Raw genomic sequence first — 14,861 nt, forward strand, 5'->3', positions numbered from 1 at the left:
TGATTTCTCAAAAATTACTTTCATGTCAGATGGAGCAGCAGCTCATTATAAGAACAAAACAAAAATTTGCCAGTTTGTGCAGTTTTCGGTCCAAGTATGGATTGGAAGCAGAATGGCACTTCTTCGCAACTTCACAACTTCTTCCATGTGACGCTGTTGGAGGTACTCTCAAGCGAATGGCAAAACGAGCAAGTCTTGCTCGAGATAATGGAAACACAATCACAACTCCTCGAGAACTGTATGACTGGGCAGTTAAACAGTCAGATATACATATAACAAAATTGAATTTCTGCTTTATTTCAAATGAACAATATGCAAAAATGACGGATGAACTTGAAGAACTATACACATACAGTCACGTAAAAACAATACCTGGTACACAAAAATTTCATTCATTTGTGCCAATTTCTGAAAATCAAATTGAAGCGAAGAAGTTTTCGAATTCAAAAGATAATCCAAAAAAGTTTACTTTGTTTCAGATAGACTAAAGATCTAATATTCAAAAAACGTTACAATAGAATGTATAAAAGAAGGATGTATATATTGTAGAAAAGAAAATAATTGAATACACATATACATATGTACATATTTCATCAATACACAAGCGTTTTCATTGATATAAAACCCTAAAAGCAAATTTGTCTTGAGCCCTTTCCAATATCAAGCACGTTTTCAATGTCAAGCACGTTGAGATATTAAAAAAGTAGTTGAGCCCATTAAGTTTTAATGGATTGTCATTAGGATTCTGGATACATTACTGTACGAGTTAATGCACAACACGCAAAAAAAAATGAAATGAAAAAGTTTTTTTTTAGAAATTTTTTTTTTTCCTTAAAAGTGCCCATCTTGTGATGTATGGAGGAAAGTTAGGCAACTATATTGTCTTTCTTGGGAAAAAAAATTCAAAACATAAAAAAGTGGGCTTTTTCTGTAAATTGACTTTTAATTTTGAAAAGATATTTTTTAGCGTGTAAAACATTTTTTTATATTTTTTAAATATGTTTTCTTGAAAGCTTGGACAATTCCCTAAAAGTCCCCCATACATCACTTTTTTGTACAACTTATCATATTCGAGTTATATTTTTTGTGAAAAAACGGCTAATGCGCAACACGCTAAAAAAACTAACATGAAAAAGTTTTTGTTAGAAAAAATTTTTTTCCTTAAAAGTGCCCATCTTGTGATGTATGGAGGAAAGTTAGGCAACAATATTGACTTTCTTGGAAAAAAATTTCAAAACATAAAAAAGTGGGCATTTTCTGTAAATTGACTTTTAATTTTAAAAATATATTTTTTAGCGTGTAAAAATGTATTTAGAATTTTTAAAATATTTTTTCATGAAAGCTTGGACAATTCTCTAAATGTCACTCATACATCACTTTTTTGTACATCTTATCATATTCGAGTTATTTTTTGTGTAAAAAAAACGGTTAAAGAACTTTGACTCTTTTTAAATGTTAGTCTAGGTTAATTTTGAAAAAACAAAATACGCAAAGTTGCTTGAAAAGGTAAAGTCTTGAAACCTACAAAATTTCATAACATTCTGAGGGGGTGCTGCCAACCCCGAAGACGAGTTGGTGCGAAATTCGTCAGACGCAAAATATCCCTTTTACCTCAACGTTATCACTTCCCAGCCAACCAACCATCTGCCGCCACCACATTGAGTCACCCACCACAACAAGCTCCCATCATCACAGTGAATCGACTACTAATGCCAAGCCGAGCGCTCCGCTTGTTGGTTGACTTGGTGCGGGACCGGACCAAGGCCTTACGCGCCCTTATAAAGGTCGTTCCGTTTCGTTCCGTCCGCACGTCACACACTTTTCGCTTGGTTCCCATCCTACCTCCTACCTAATATCTAATGTTGGTGTCTAGATACTCGACTCGCTCGCTTATGGTTAGCTGAGGTCGCCTACGCCCGTTTTCCTATGCGATTCGATGAAGGGTAAGTACTCTCTATAGTAGTACTATCGTATACAGATCACCAGTGCAGTGGGAAGCTGTCAATAATTCTCTCATAATCAATTCATCTGATCATTCGCCCGCCCTTATATGATTGATCTGTCGATTGACTGAATTTGAAATGTGTCGTAATGGGAAATAATGGATTCAATTATGTGTACAAAGCTATTGGGCTAGTTAGTATTCCTAGAAGCTGCCAGTTTGATCTAAGTGCCGTACATCTCGCATTCTCTTTCATCTAGATTCTAGAAGAATACTGACATTGGAAAGTTGCTCAGCGGGATGAAAGCTTTCATTAAAAAAAACGATTGATTGGAAATTGACTCACTGCGTGGCCCCTCGTGGCCCTAGTGCTGTAATGAGTTATTAGTTTTGTCTTAGCATTGTATAAATACCTCACATTCTGGGCGGTTTCTCCCAGAAACGATAAATCGTAGAAACTGTCGCTGAATTTCTCCCGCGATTGTTCTTGGAAATTCTACGCGATTCCCCGTAATTCATCTTGGGACTTCCCTAGGAGATCTTTCTCTCAGAAGAGAATATCTCTCAGAGTCGCTGCAGGAGTTATTCCTGGGATACTAGAGATCATCCAATAATTTCTTATGGAATTTTTACGAATTTTTTGCAAGAGCTACTCCCAAGATTTCTTCCAAAGTTTTTCCTGTAATATCTTCAAGATATTTCTGTGAGCTTTCTTCTAGAGTTTCTTCCTGGCTTTGTAGAGGATTTTCAGCTTGGATATTCCTTAAAAACTCTCGCGGAATCTTTACCGAAAATTGTGCCGAAAGTGTGTTTCGCAACCGCACGTCTGGGAAGTGTTTCACAGTGATTCAACCGTCCGTGACATAATGAAGAGTGCTTCTGGACCAATTCTGGACATCCTTTGCAGTACCCTTCCACTAACTACACCTAGAACAACACCCATATCCCCTTGACACCTAGGCCTGAGAGGTCGTAGAACTTTCTACGTCTTTCTTAGGGGTCTAACTAACCATCATTCCATGTTCCTCAGCAGTCGCAAGAACGAGGCCAGGACAACTCTCGACTGTTGGAGAATTGTGTCAGTCTTGTCGAGAAGTCAGAGATAAGTCTCCAATCTTTGTTTTTTTGGTATCCGACGGGAAGGAGGCAATCCTCATAACTGTGGTCTAGGGCTGTACTGCCTACGAAACTTGTGCGACTTGCTTAGTGCTAATGTTTACTTTTTCAGTGGTAACCAGGTAAATGATTAAACCATAACAATTTCTTATACGCTTTTTCGCCAAGGAAAGCACCCCATTAAACCCTATCCAATTTCCAACTCCAGATATCTATGAAGTGGGCCAAGTTCTTGGACACATTCTGAGTAGATATCTGACCAACATTTCCTCCCCATCCCCGCTGATCGTAAGGACCTGGCCAGGTGTTCGTTAAATGAAAGGTTTGTCAAGTCCCAGGCAAATTTTTCTGGCACATTAAACGTCTCTATCGGCAGCCACCCCAGGATGTGTACGGTCGGCTATGCTATGCTATGCTATGCTATTTAAAAAAATCTCAACCTGGAATCGAACCAGGAACGTCAAGGTTGGCGAGTACGTGCTTTACTCATTCGCCCATCGACGCTTCGGAAGTTGAAGTGGTTAGAAGCTAATAAAAGCTTTTGTTGTTTTTTTAGCAATGGTGTTTCATAACATTTTTATGATTTTCATACGATGCTTCTTATGAGATTTTTCATACGACAAGTGGAAAATGGATTTCGCTTTTTAATGTATGAAAAGTATACGAGAACTATGAAATGATGAAAATAATATATATATAACTGATTCATAAGATGTAAACTATGAAAAACATACGAACAGTTTCCTCAGTGTACATTCCGTTAGAAAATTCATTCGGCTAATTCTCTGTGATTATTTCTGGTAATGTCTTTTGAACTACCTTTGGCGGATTTTTTTCGGTAATTCCTTTGGAAATACTTTCAGAAATTTATACTGGATTGATTTAACAATTCCTATTGAATTATTTTTTTGGGTTTCTTGGGCAATTTTTTAAAAACAACTTTGATAATTCCTTTGGAATTGTGTTCGGTAACTCTTTTGGAAACTGCTTCAGCAATTATTTCGGAATTAACAAAAACACCAACAGCATTTTTTTTTCAATTTCTTTTGACAATCGCTTTTTCAGTTTATCGTGCAACTTCTGGGAAACTTTCTTAATTTCTTACGAAATTCATTTGACAGGTACTTTGAAAATATTATAATTATTTCCGTTTCTCTGGATTTCTCTGGAAATATGGTAGTTCCTTTTGGAATTGCGTCTGTTATAACTTTAAAATTTCCAAAAATTGGCAATGTTATAGCTGAAGGAAATCTCGATGGAATTTCCAAAAGAATTCCCAAAATTCAAGGTCATTGCTCAAAGAAGTTGAAATAGAATTTGCCAAAAAAATTCACAAAGCAAATTCCAAAATCGTTCTCAAAAAAATAGCTGAAGGCACCGCCTATGACACCGAATCAAATTTCAACCAACGCTGCGGAAATAACAACAGGCACATGAATAAAGTTGTGTAAATATTTTTTACTAAATCTCATATGATTCAATTAACTATATTTGATCATCATATTCTTGGTGCATTAAAAAAGTCCAGCAAAAAGTTTTTACGAATACTTCACAAATTACTTCAGAGCTAACTGTAAGATTGTTTTCATGGAAGATCCAAGATGGAAAAATGGTCAACATTTTATACAAATAATCGCATTTCCAAACGTTCTAAAGTTGCTTTAAAGATACCTCTAGCGGTTCCTCCAGCAGTTCCTTCTGGGAATGCTACAAGAGTTCTTTCTAGGATTTCTTCATGAGTGCCTTTTGACAATTCTCCAAAATTTCCTTCTAAGATTCTCCTAAAGATCCTTTTAGTATTCATCAGGAAGTTTCTAATGAGATTCTTCTAGAAATTTCTTAAAGATCCCCCAAACTTTTTTCTATTCCTCAAGAAGTTTCTTGTAAGTTTCCTACAAGTTTCTTTTGAAATTCGTGTATGAATTCTTTCTGGACATATTAAAAAAAATCTCCTATGATCCCCTCAGAGTACAGCTTGGGATTCCTTAAAAAGTTCTATGTCTGATTCCTGTAAAAAATCCTTACAGCAGTTTCGTCTGCAATTTTTCCAGGAGTTTCACCTCAGTCTTATCTCTTCAGAAGTTTCTTCTGGGATTTCTCCAGAATTCTTTTTGTTACTCCTTAAGAATATTTTTGAGAATTTCCTCTAGAAATTTCTTCTAAGTTTCTCCAAGAATTTTTTTTTAAATTCCTGGAGAAGCCATTGGTGAGATTCCTTTATAAGATCCTTCTGGAATTCGGGAAGGAAATTTTCCAGGAGACTCTACAAAGATTTCTTTAGAAGTTCTTTCTGGGCTTCAACAGAAGTGACTTCTAGAACCCCTACAGAAGTTTTATTTTTTCTGGAAATCCTCCACAAGTTTCTTCTATGATTCCTCTGGAGTTTATTTTGCCTTTTCTTTAAAAAGTTCTTTGTGAGATTCCTCCAGAAAATCCGTCTGGAATTCCTCTAGAACTTTCTTATAGATTTTTTCCAGGAGTTCCTTCTGGGATTCCTACGGAAGCTACTCTGGGATATCTCCAGATGTTTCTTTTGACATTCCTCCAGAGTTTCTACTGAGATTTTCCTAGATTTTCTGTCTGGGATTCTACCTGAACTTTCCTCTGGAATTCGTCCAGGAATTCCTTCAGGAATATTTTCAAGAAATCCTTCTAAGATTGCTCAAGATTTTCTTTAGTAGATCCTTCTAGGATTCCTACAGAACTTTCTTCTGGAATTTCTCCGTGATTTTTTAGTGATTTCTTCCAGTTTTTTTTTTTAGATTTCTGCTAGTAGATTTTTCTACTTCCTGGTTCCTTCCAGGACTTTTACTCCTTTAAATGTTTCTTTTTCTGTCGGGCTGAGGTTACCGCAGAAGTTCCATCTACGATATTTCCAGGATATCTAGGATTGCTCAAATTGATCCTTTTTGTATTCCTACACTTGTAGAGTTCATAGGTAGGTATTTTAAACTACACTCGTAGGGTTCGTTCAGGAATTCCTTCTGGAATTCCTTACTCCGTAGTAACGGCAGCAACTTCTGGAATCTCTTCAGGAATTCCTTTGGCTATTCCTCCAGGAGTTTCTTCCGTAACTATTCCTGGGATTCCTTCTGGAATTTCTCCAAGAGTTATTTCTATAAATCTATAAATCCTTCAAACTTCTTTTTGGGATTCCTCGAGAAGCTCCTAGTGAGATTTTTTAAGGAGTTCCTGCAAGGGATTCCTCCAATGTTTTTTTGAAATCCTTGGAGATGAACCAGCCGCGGGCTGAAAATCCCCTTAATAAAGCTAATAATAATAATAATGGAAATCTTTAAGAAGTTCCTTCTGTGATTTCTGCAGATTCTTTTCTGGATTCTTTGAAAAAAACTCTTCGGGCGATTCCTCCATAATATCCAGAAGTTCAAGCCAAGATTAAGAAAACCCTTCTAAGATTCCTTAAGAGTTCCATCTGGGATGGAGACGTTCTTTCTGGGATTTCTCTTCAGATTTCTCAAGGGCTTACCTCTGGGATTCGTCCAAGAACTTCTTCTGGGGTTATTTCTTCTCTCACAGTACATTTCTGGACTATCTTTGAACCTTCTGAGGTTACTAAGGTTACTTCTCCTTGAGGGATTCCTACTGGAGTTCCTTGTGGATATCATTCAGAAGGCCCTTCCCAGATTCCTCGTGATTTTTAATGTTTTCGTTATAATGAAGTGGTTTATTTAATTTTGAAGTTCAAGATCAGCAGAAAATTATGATTAGGGTGAATACAGAACGAAGCCACACCTTGAAATTTTGAAAGCACAAATCTGAGGAACCAAACATCGCACCGAGCTGAAAAGTTGATCGATTGGTCACCCACTGGTGGTGACCAATCGATCAACTTTTCAGCTTAGTGCGATACTTGGTTCTTCAGATTTGTGCTTTTGAAAATTCAAGGTGTGGCTTCGTTCTATATTCACCTTAACGTTACCATACAGAATCCAATCGTTTAAACATGCAGAAATACGCTAATTGCTGTAAATTACCACCCTGTTAATTTTACTCACAAAATAGCACTTTTTTACCATCGAAAGCAGTTCATTCTACGTTTTTTCTTTGTCTTTTATTACATCCCAAAATTTACCACCATTCACTTAGCTTTTCCGGACCCATTAACCGGTTCGCCATCGCCAGCCCGATAAAATTCCTGCATAAATTCCGATGCACCTTCTGAGATGAGCTGAGCGCAACATTTTTCACCTTAATCCAGTTTTCTTATTGGAACCGACAATGTGCATCTTCCGTCAATCGCCACCAGCACACACACGCACGCAGAAAACCGCAATCAATCTCGTTCGGGTCTGCCTTGCACCAATAAATTAAAATTTTCTTTCTTCTCACACGACACCAATAAAACTGGATCTGGCTGAGGCTGATGCAAATCCTCTGCCAACTCCCACCGGAAAAGAAGATCGTTGCAAAGATTCTTAATGCATTTCACCTGCGCTGGGTTTTCCCAATTTTTACCTTTTATGGCTTGAAGATGTTATATTTTTGTGTTTCTCACGTTCTGCCGTTTTCTTCGGTCGCGACTTAATGGCAAATCATCACCCAAAGGCCACAAGGAATTTAAATTAGCACAAACTTCTCTTCGAACTCCGTAGATGTTTGGAAACGGAAAAACACGATGTTCACTACTTTTTCGAGATTTTAAACTGAAAATTTGCACAAACTTCCAAGTCACTGATTTCAAAAAGGCACAAAATAGATTCACAGTAAAAAATAATAAAATGAAACGACACAAATTTTTCCTTCCCGTAAAACGCTTTTGCGACTAAACACGACGACCGAACGAACACGACTGAACGAACGGGACAACCGAGACAACGGAACACACGAACGAACACTCTGACTCTGCTCGTTGTTTTGTCTGCTTTGTTGTTTGTTTTCTTCTTTGCAAGCTGTCAAAAAAATTAAATGTCCGGAGCCCTTCGGAAACGTTCTAAAATCCGGAGCGATCAGCAGTGCTCGTTGAAAACCAGGGGGATGACGAAGGGCCAGAATCATCTACCCAGCATTCAATTCAACATGGCGTCCAATGTTTTTGTTTTAATTGCATAATTCATGGAAAAAATGCGCTGGAAACATCGACACTGCTTCGCTGCTATATATAATATCGTGCAAAGTGATAAGGAAAGAGAAACAATCATCAAAAACAACGATTTCGTTTGAAATGTGTAATTTCTGAAATGAGCACTAGCAACACACGAGCCAGGAGCAAGTTAGGGTAAACCGACCTGAAAGTGGGTACCAAAACGCGCCGTACCAAAAATGTTGTTGGGTTGACCGGCGATGTACCGAGTTTGACAGCCGTGTCACCCCACTGTTGAAAACTACTCAAAAGTGAGTAGTTTTCGACTCACTTCAATGGGCCTTTTCATTTGACGTCTAAAATCAGCTGATTTTGGGGGCCTTTGACAGTTCTCCTATGAAACTGACAATTCAGCGTTTGCGCCTTTGTTCGGGAGTTGTAAACAGTGGCAATTAATTAGCAAAATTTTAGGTTAATTCAAGCATAACTTTTCAATCCGACGTAACTCGAGAATGTAAACAAATCCGGGTTAACTGCTGCATGCATGATTCATAAAGCAAACTGAAGAATCCACATCACTGTTTGATGATTTATTGCTTAATTTGTTTAACTAAGCATATTTTTTGCAACGACGTATCTAATTATTTTGATGTTTACAACTTTTCTGATAGATACACCGTTTTGATATATGAGAAAACCAAACGACGTATCTAGCCAAAATCAAAAGTAACAGATACACCAAACTGGCACCATACAAAAGCGACGTATCTGGCATGACGTATCTCGAACCAACCCGGTGTATGTGTATTTTTGTCAAAATTCATTGTGAAAATGTTATGGAATGAGTAGGTTTTGTTTCTTACCTAGTGCGTGCTATATCCCTGGTGATGTTAAGCACGAAAAAACTTATGAAAAGTATTTTTATAAAAAACTATTTTAGTGAAATGGTCGTCAACATTGACCATGAATTTACTCAGATCAGTGAAAAAGTTAGATACGTCGATTTGAAAAATTATGCTTGAATTAGCAAAATTTTTTGTTAATAAATTCAAGCATCCCAGTACGGAGAGTTAGCCTAACATTAGCCTAATGTGAGACTAACAGGCCAGCATGTTAGGCTAACTTTTTGTCTCACTTTTGGCTAATGTTAGTCTAAAATTAGACAGATATGACACACTTTTGTTAGACATGTTGCAAATTCGAAACATGTTTGTTAGTCTAACATTAGACTAACGTTAGATATGTTTTACTATGGGCTGTTAGACGCATGTTAGGCATAGATTTTATGCTGCTTGTTTTCATTCCAGCTGTCATCCGAGCAAGAAGTGTGATTGTAGTAGTGAACTTTTGTCGACGTTCACTACTACAACCGTACTCTTGCCTCGAATGAAAGCTGGACGAAACATATTTGATAAAAAACTCGGAGCCCGAAAATTAAATTAAAATTAAATTAAAATTAAATTAAAATTAAATTAAAATTAAATTAAAATTAAATTAAAATTAAATTAAAATTAAATTAAAATTAAATTAAAATTAAATTAAAATTAAATTAAAATTAAATTAAAATTAAATTAAAATTAAATTAAAATTAAATTAAAATTAAATTAAAATTAAATTAAAATTAAATTAAAATTAAATTAAAATTAAATTAAAATTAAATTAAAATTAAATTAAAATTAAATTAAAATTAAATTAAAATTAAATTAAAATTAAATTAAAATTAAATTAAAATTAAATTAAAATTAAATTAAAATTAAATTAAAATTAAATTAAAATTAAATTAAAATTAAATTAAAATTAAATTAAAATTAAATTAAAATTAAATTAAAATTAAATTAAAATTAAATTAAAATTAAATTAAAATTAAATTAAAATTAAATTAAAATTAAATTAAAATTAAATTAAAATTAAATTAAAATTAAATTAAAATTAAATTAAAATTAAATTAAAATTAAATTAAAATTAAATTAAAATTAAATTAAAATTAAATTAAAATTAAATTAAAATTAAATTAAAATTAAATTAAAATTAAATTAAAATTAAATTAAAATTAAATTAAAATTAAATTAAAATTAAATTAAAATTAAATTAAAATTAAATTAAAATTAAATTAAAATTAAATTAAAATTAAATTAAAATTAAATTAAAATTAAATTAAAATTAAATTAAAATTAAATTAAAATTAAATTAAAATTAAATTAAAATTAAATTAAAATTAAATTAAAATTAAATTAAAATTAAATTAAAATTAAATTAAAATTAAATTAAAATTAAATTAAAATTAAATTAAAATTAAATTAAAATTAAATTAAAATTAAATTAAAATTAAATTAAAATTAAATTAAAATTAAATTAAAATTAAATTAAAATTAAATTAAAATTAAATTAAAATTAAATTAAAATTAAATTAAAATTAAATTAAAATTAAATTAAAATTAAATTAAAATTAAATTAAAATTAAATTAAAATTAAATTAAAATTAAATTAAAATTAAATTAAAATTAAATTAAAATTAAATTAAAATTAAATTAAAATTAAATTAAAATTAAATTAAAATTAAATTAAAATTAAATTAAAATTAAATTAAAATTAAATTAAAATTAAATTAAAATTAAATTAAAATTAAATTAAAATTAAATTAAAATTAAATTAAAATTAAATTAAAATTAAATTAAAATTAAATTAAAATTAAATTAAAATTAAATTAAAATTAAATTAAAATTAAATTAAAATTAAAATTAAATTAAAATTAAATTAAAATTAAATTAAAATTAAATTAAAATTAAATTAAATTAAATTAAATTAAAATTAAATTAAAATTAAATTAAAATTAAATTAAAATTAAATTAAAATTAAATTAAAATTAAATTAAAATTAAATTAAAATTAAATTAAAATTAAATTAAAATTAAATTAAAATTAAATTAAAATTAAATTAAAATTAAATTAAAATTAAATTAAAATTAAATTAAAATTAAATTAAAATTAAATTAAAATTAAATTAAAATTAAATTAAAATTAAATTAAAATTAAATTAAAATTAAATTAAAATTAAATTAAAATTAAATTAAAATTAAATTAAAATTAAATTAAAATTAAATTAAAATTAAATTAAAATTAAATTAAAATTAAATTAAAATTAAATTAAAATTAAATTAAAATTAAATTAAAATTAAATTAAAATTAAATTAAAATTAAATTAAAATTAAATTAAAATTAAATTAAAATTAAATTAAAATTAAATTAAAATTAAATTAAAATTAAATTAAAATTAAATTAAAATTAAATTAAAATTAAATTAAAATTAAATTAAAATTAAATTAAAATTAAATTAAAATTAAATTAAAATTAAATTAAAATTAAATTAAAATTAAATTAAAATTAAATTAAAATTAAATTAAAATTAAATTAAAATTAAATTAAAATTAAATTAAAATTAAATTAAAATTAAATTAAAATTAAATTAAAATTAAATTAAAATTAAATTAAAATTAAATTAAAATTAAATTAAAATTAAATTAAAATTAAATTAAAATTAAATTAAAATTAAATTAAAATTAAATTAAAATTAAATTAAAATTAAATTAAAATTAAATTAAAATTAAATTAAAATTAAATTAAAATTAAATTAAAATTAAATTAAAATTAAATTAAAATTAAATTAAAATTAAATTAAAATTAAATTAAAATTAAATTAAAATTAAATTAAAATTAAATTAAAATTAAATTAAAATTAAATTAAAATTAAATTAAAATTAAATTAAAATTAAATTAAAATTAAATTAAAATAAATTAAAATTAAATTAAAATTAAATTAAATTAAATTAAAATTAAATTAAAATTAAATTAAAATTAAATTAAAATTAAATTAAAATTAAATTAAAATTAAATTAAAATTAAATTAAAATTAAATTAAAATTAAATTAAAATTAAATTAAAATTAAATTAAAATTAAATTAAAATTAAATTAAAATTAAATTAAAATTAAATTAAAATTAAATTAAAATTAAATTAAAATTAAATTAAAATTAAATTAAAATTAAATTAAAATTAAATTAAAATTAAATTAAAATTAAATTAAAATTAAATTAAAATTAAATTAAAATTAAATTAAAATTAAATTAAAATTAAATTAAAATTAAATTAAAATTAAATTAAAATTAAATTAAAATTAAATTAAAATTAAATTAAAATTAAATTAAAATTAAATTAAAATTAAATTAAAATTAAATTAAAATTAAATTAAAATTAAATTAAAATTAAATTAAAATTAAATTAAAATTAAATTAAAATTAAATTAAAATTAAATTAAAATTAAATTAAAATTAAATTAAAATTAAATTAAAATTAAATTAAAATTAAATTAAAATTAAATTAAAATTAAATTAAAATTAAATTAAAATTAAATTAAAATTAAAATTAAAATTAAATTAAATTAAAATTAAATTAAAATTAAATTAAAATTAAATTAAAATTAAATTAAAATTAAATTAAAATTAAATTAAAATTAAATTAAAATTAAATTAAAATTAAATTAAAATTAAATTAAAATTAAATTAAAATTAAATTAAAATTAAATTAAAATTAAATTAAAATTAAATTAAAATTAAATTAAAATTAAATTAAAATTAAATTAAAATTAAATTAAAATTAAATTAAAATTAAATTAAAATTAAATTAAAATTAAATTAAAATTAAATTAAAATTAAATTAAAATTAAATTAAAATTAAATTAAAATTAAATTAAAATTAAATTAAAATTAAATTAAAATTAAATTAAAATTAAATTAAAATTAAATTAAAATTAAATTAAAATTAAATTAAAATTAAATTAAAATTAAATTAAAATTAAATTAAAATTAAATTAAAATTAAATTAAAATTAAATTAAAATTAAATTAAAATTAAATTAAAATTAAATTAAAATTAAATTAAAATTAAATTAAAATTAAATTAAAATTAAAATTAAAATTAAATTAAAATTAAATTAAAATTAATTAAATTAAATTAAATAATTAAAATTAAATTAAAATTAAATTAAAATTAAATTAAAATTAAATTAAAATTAAAATTAAAATTAAATTAAAATTAAATTAAAATTAAATTAAATTAAATTAAAATTAAATTAAAATTAAATTAAAATTAAATTAAAATTAAATTAAAAATTATATTAAAATTAAATTAAAATTAAATTAAAATTAAATTAAAATTAAATTAAATTAAATTAAAATTAAATTAAAATTAAATTAAAATTAAATTAAAATTAATTAAAATTAAATTAAAATTAAATTAAAATTAATTAAATTAAATTAAAATTAAATTAAAATTAAATTAAAATTAAATTAAAATTAAATTAAAATTAAATTAAAATTAAATTAAAATTAAATTAAATTAAATTAAAATTAAATTAAAATTAAAATTAAATTAAATTAAATTAAAATTAAATTAAAATTAAATTAAAATTAAATTAAAATTAAATTAAAATTAAATTAAATTAAAATTAAAATTAAATTAATAAATTAAAATTAAATTAAAATTAAATTAAAATTAAATTAAAATTAAATTAAAATTAAATTAAAATTAAATTAAAATTAAATTAAAATTAAATTAAATTAAATTAAAATTAAATTAAAATTAAATTAAAATTAAATTAAAATTAAATTAAAATTAAATTAAAATTAAATTAAAATTAAATTAAAATTAAATTAAATTTAAATTAAATTAAATTAAAATTAAATTAAAATTAAATTAAAATTAAATTAAATTAAATTAAATTAAATTAAATTAAATTAAAATTAAATTAAAATTAATTAAAATTAATTAAAATTAATTAAAATTAAATTAAAATTAATTAAAATTAAATTAAAATTAATTAAAATTAAATTAAAATTAAATTAAAATTAATTAAAATTAAAATAAAATTAATTAAAATTAAATTAAAATTAAATTAAAATTAAATTAAATTAAATTAAAATTAATTAAAATTAAATTAAAATTAAATTAAAATTAAATTAAAATTAAATTAAAATTAAATTAAAATTAAATTAAAATTAAATTAAAATTAAATTAAAATTAAATTAAAATTAAATTAAAATTAAATTAAAATTAAATTAAAATTAAATTAAAATTAAATTAAAATTAAATTAAAATTAAATTAAAATTAAATTAAAATTAAATTAAAAATTAAATTAAAATTAAATTAAAATTAAATTAAAATTAAATTAAAATTAAATTAAAATTAAATTAAATTAAATTAAAATTAAATTAAATTAAATTAAAATTAAATTAAATTAAATTAAAATTAAATTAAAATTAATTAAAATTAAATTAAAATTAAATTAAAATTAAATTAAAATTAAATTAAAATTAAATTAAATTAAATTAAAATTAAATTAAAATATTAAATTAAAATTAAATTAAATTAAATTAAATTAAATGTAAAATTAAATTAAATTTAAATATTAAATTAATTAAAATTAAATTAAAATTAAATTAAAATTAAATTAAAATTAAATTAAAATTAAATTAAAATTAAATTAAATTAAAATTAAAATTAAATTAATTAAATTAAATTAAAATTAAATTAAAATTAAATTAAAATTAAATTAAAATTAAATTAAAATTAAATTAAAATTAAATTAAAATTTAAATTAAAAATTAAATTAAAATTAAATTAAAATTAAATTAAAATTAAATTAAAATTAAATTAAAATTAAATTAAAATTAAATTAAAATTAAATTAAATTAAATTAAAATTAAATTAA

The 14,861-nt window shown here is 23.9% G+C and overlaps 1 protein-coding gene across 2 annotated transcripts in view; it reads right to left on the reverse strand.

The window, feature by feature from the left end:
- LOC109419650 (vinculin) overlaps nucleotides 1-7,880 on the reverse strand; it is a 79,115-nt gene extending 71,235 nt beyond the window's left edge. The window contains exon 1 of one of the 2 annotated variants that reach the window (XM_062853839.1): nucleotides 7,535-7,880. The gene's annotated coding sequence lies outside the window, so the exon portion shown is untranslated. Of the gene's footprint in view, nucleotides 1-7,151; nucleotides 7,492-7,534 lie in introns of those variants that run through there. The other variant, XM_062853840.1, reaches the window with a different exon arrangement.
- Between the last annotated feature and the right edge of the window lie 6,981 nt (nucleotides 7,881-14,861).

This window comes from Aedes albopictus, chromosome 2, assembly GCF_035046485.1.
Source record: "Aedes albopictus strain Foshan chromosome 2, AalbF5, whole genome shotgun sequence".
NCBI classification, from domain to species: Eukaryota; Metazoa; Arthropoda; class Insecta; order Diptera; family Culicidae; genus Aedes; species Aedes albopictus.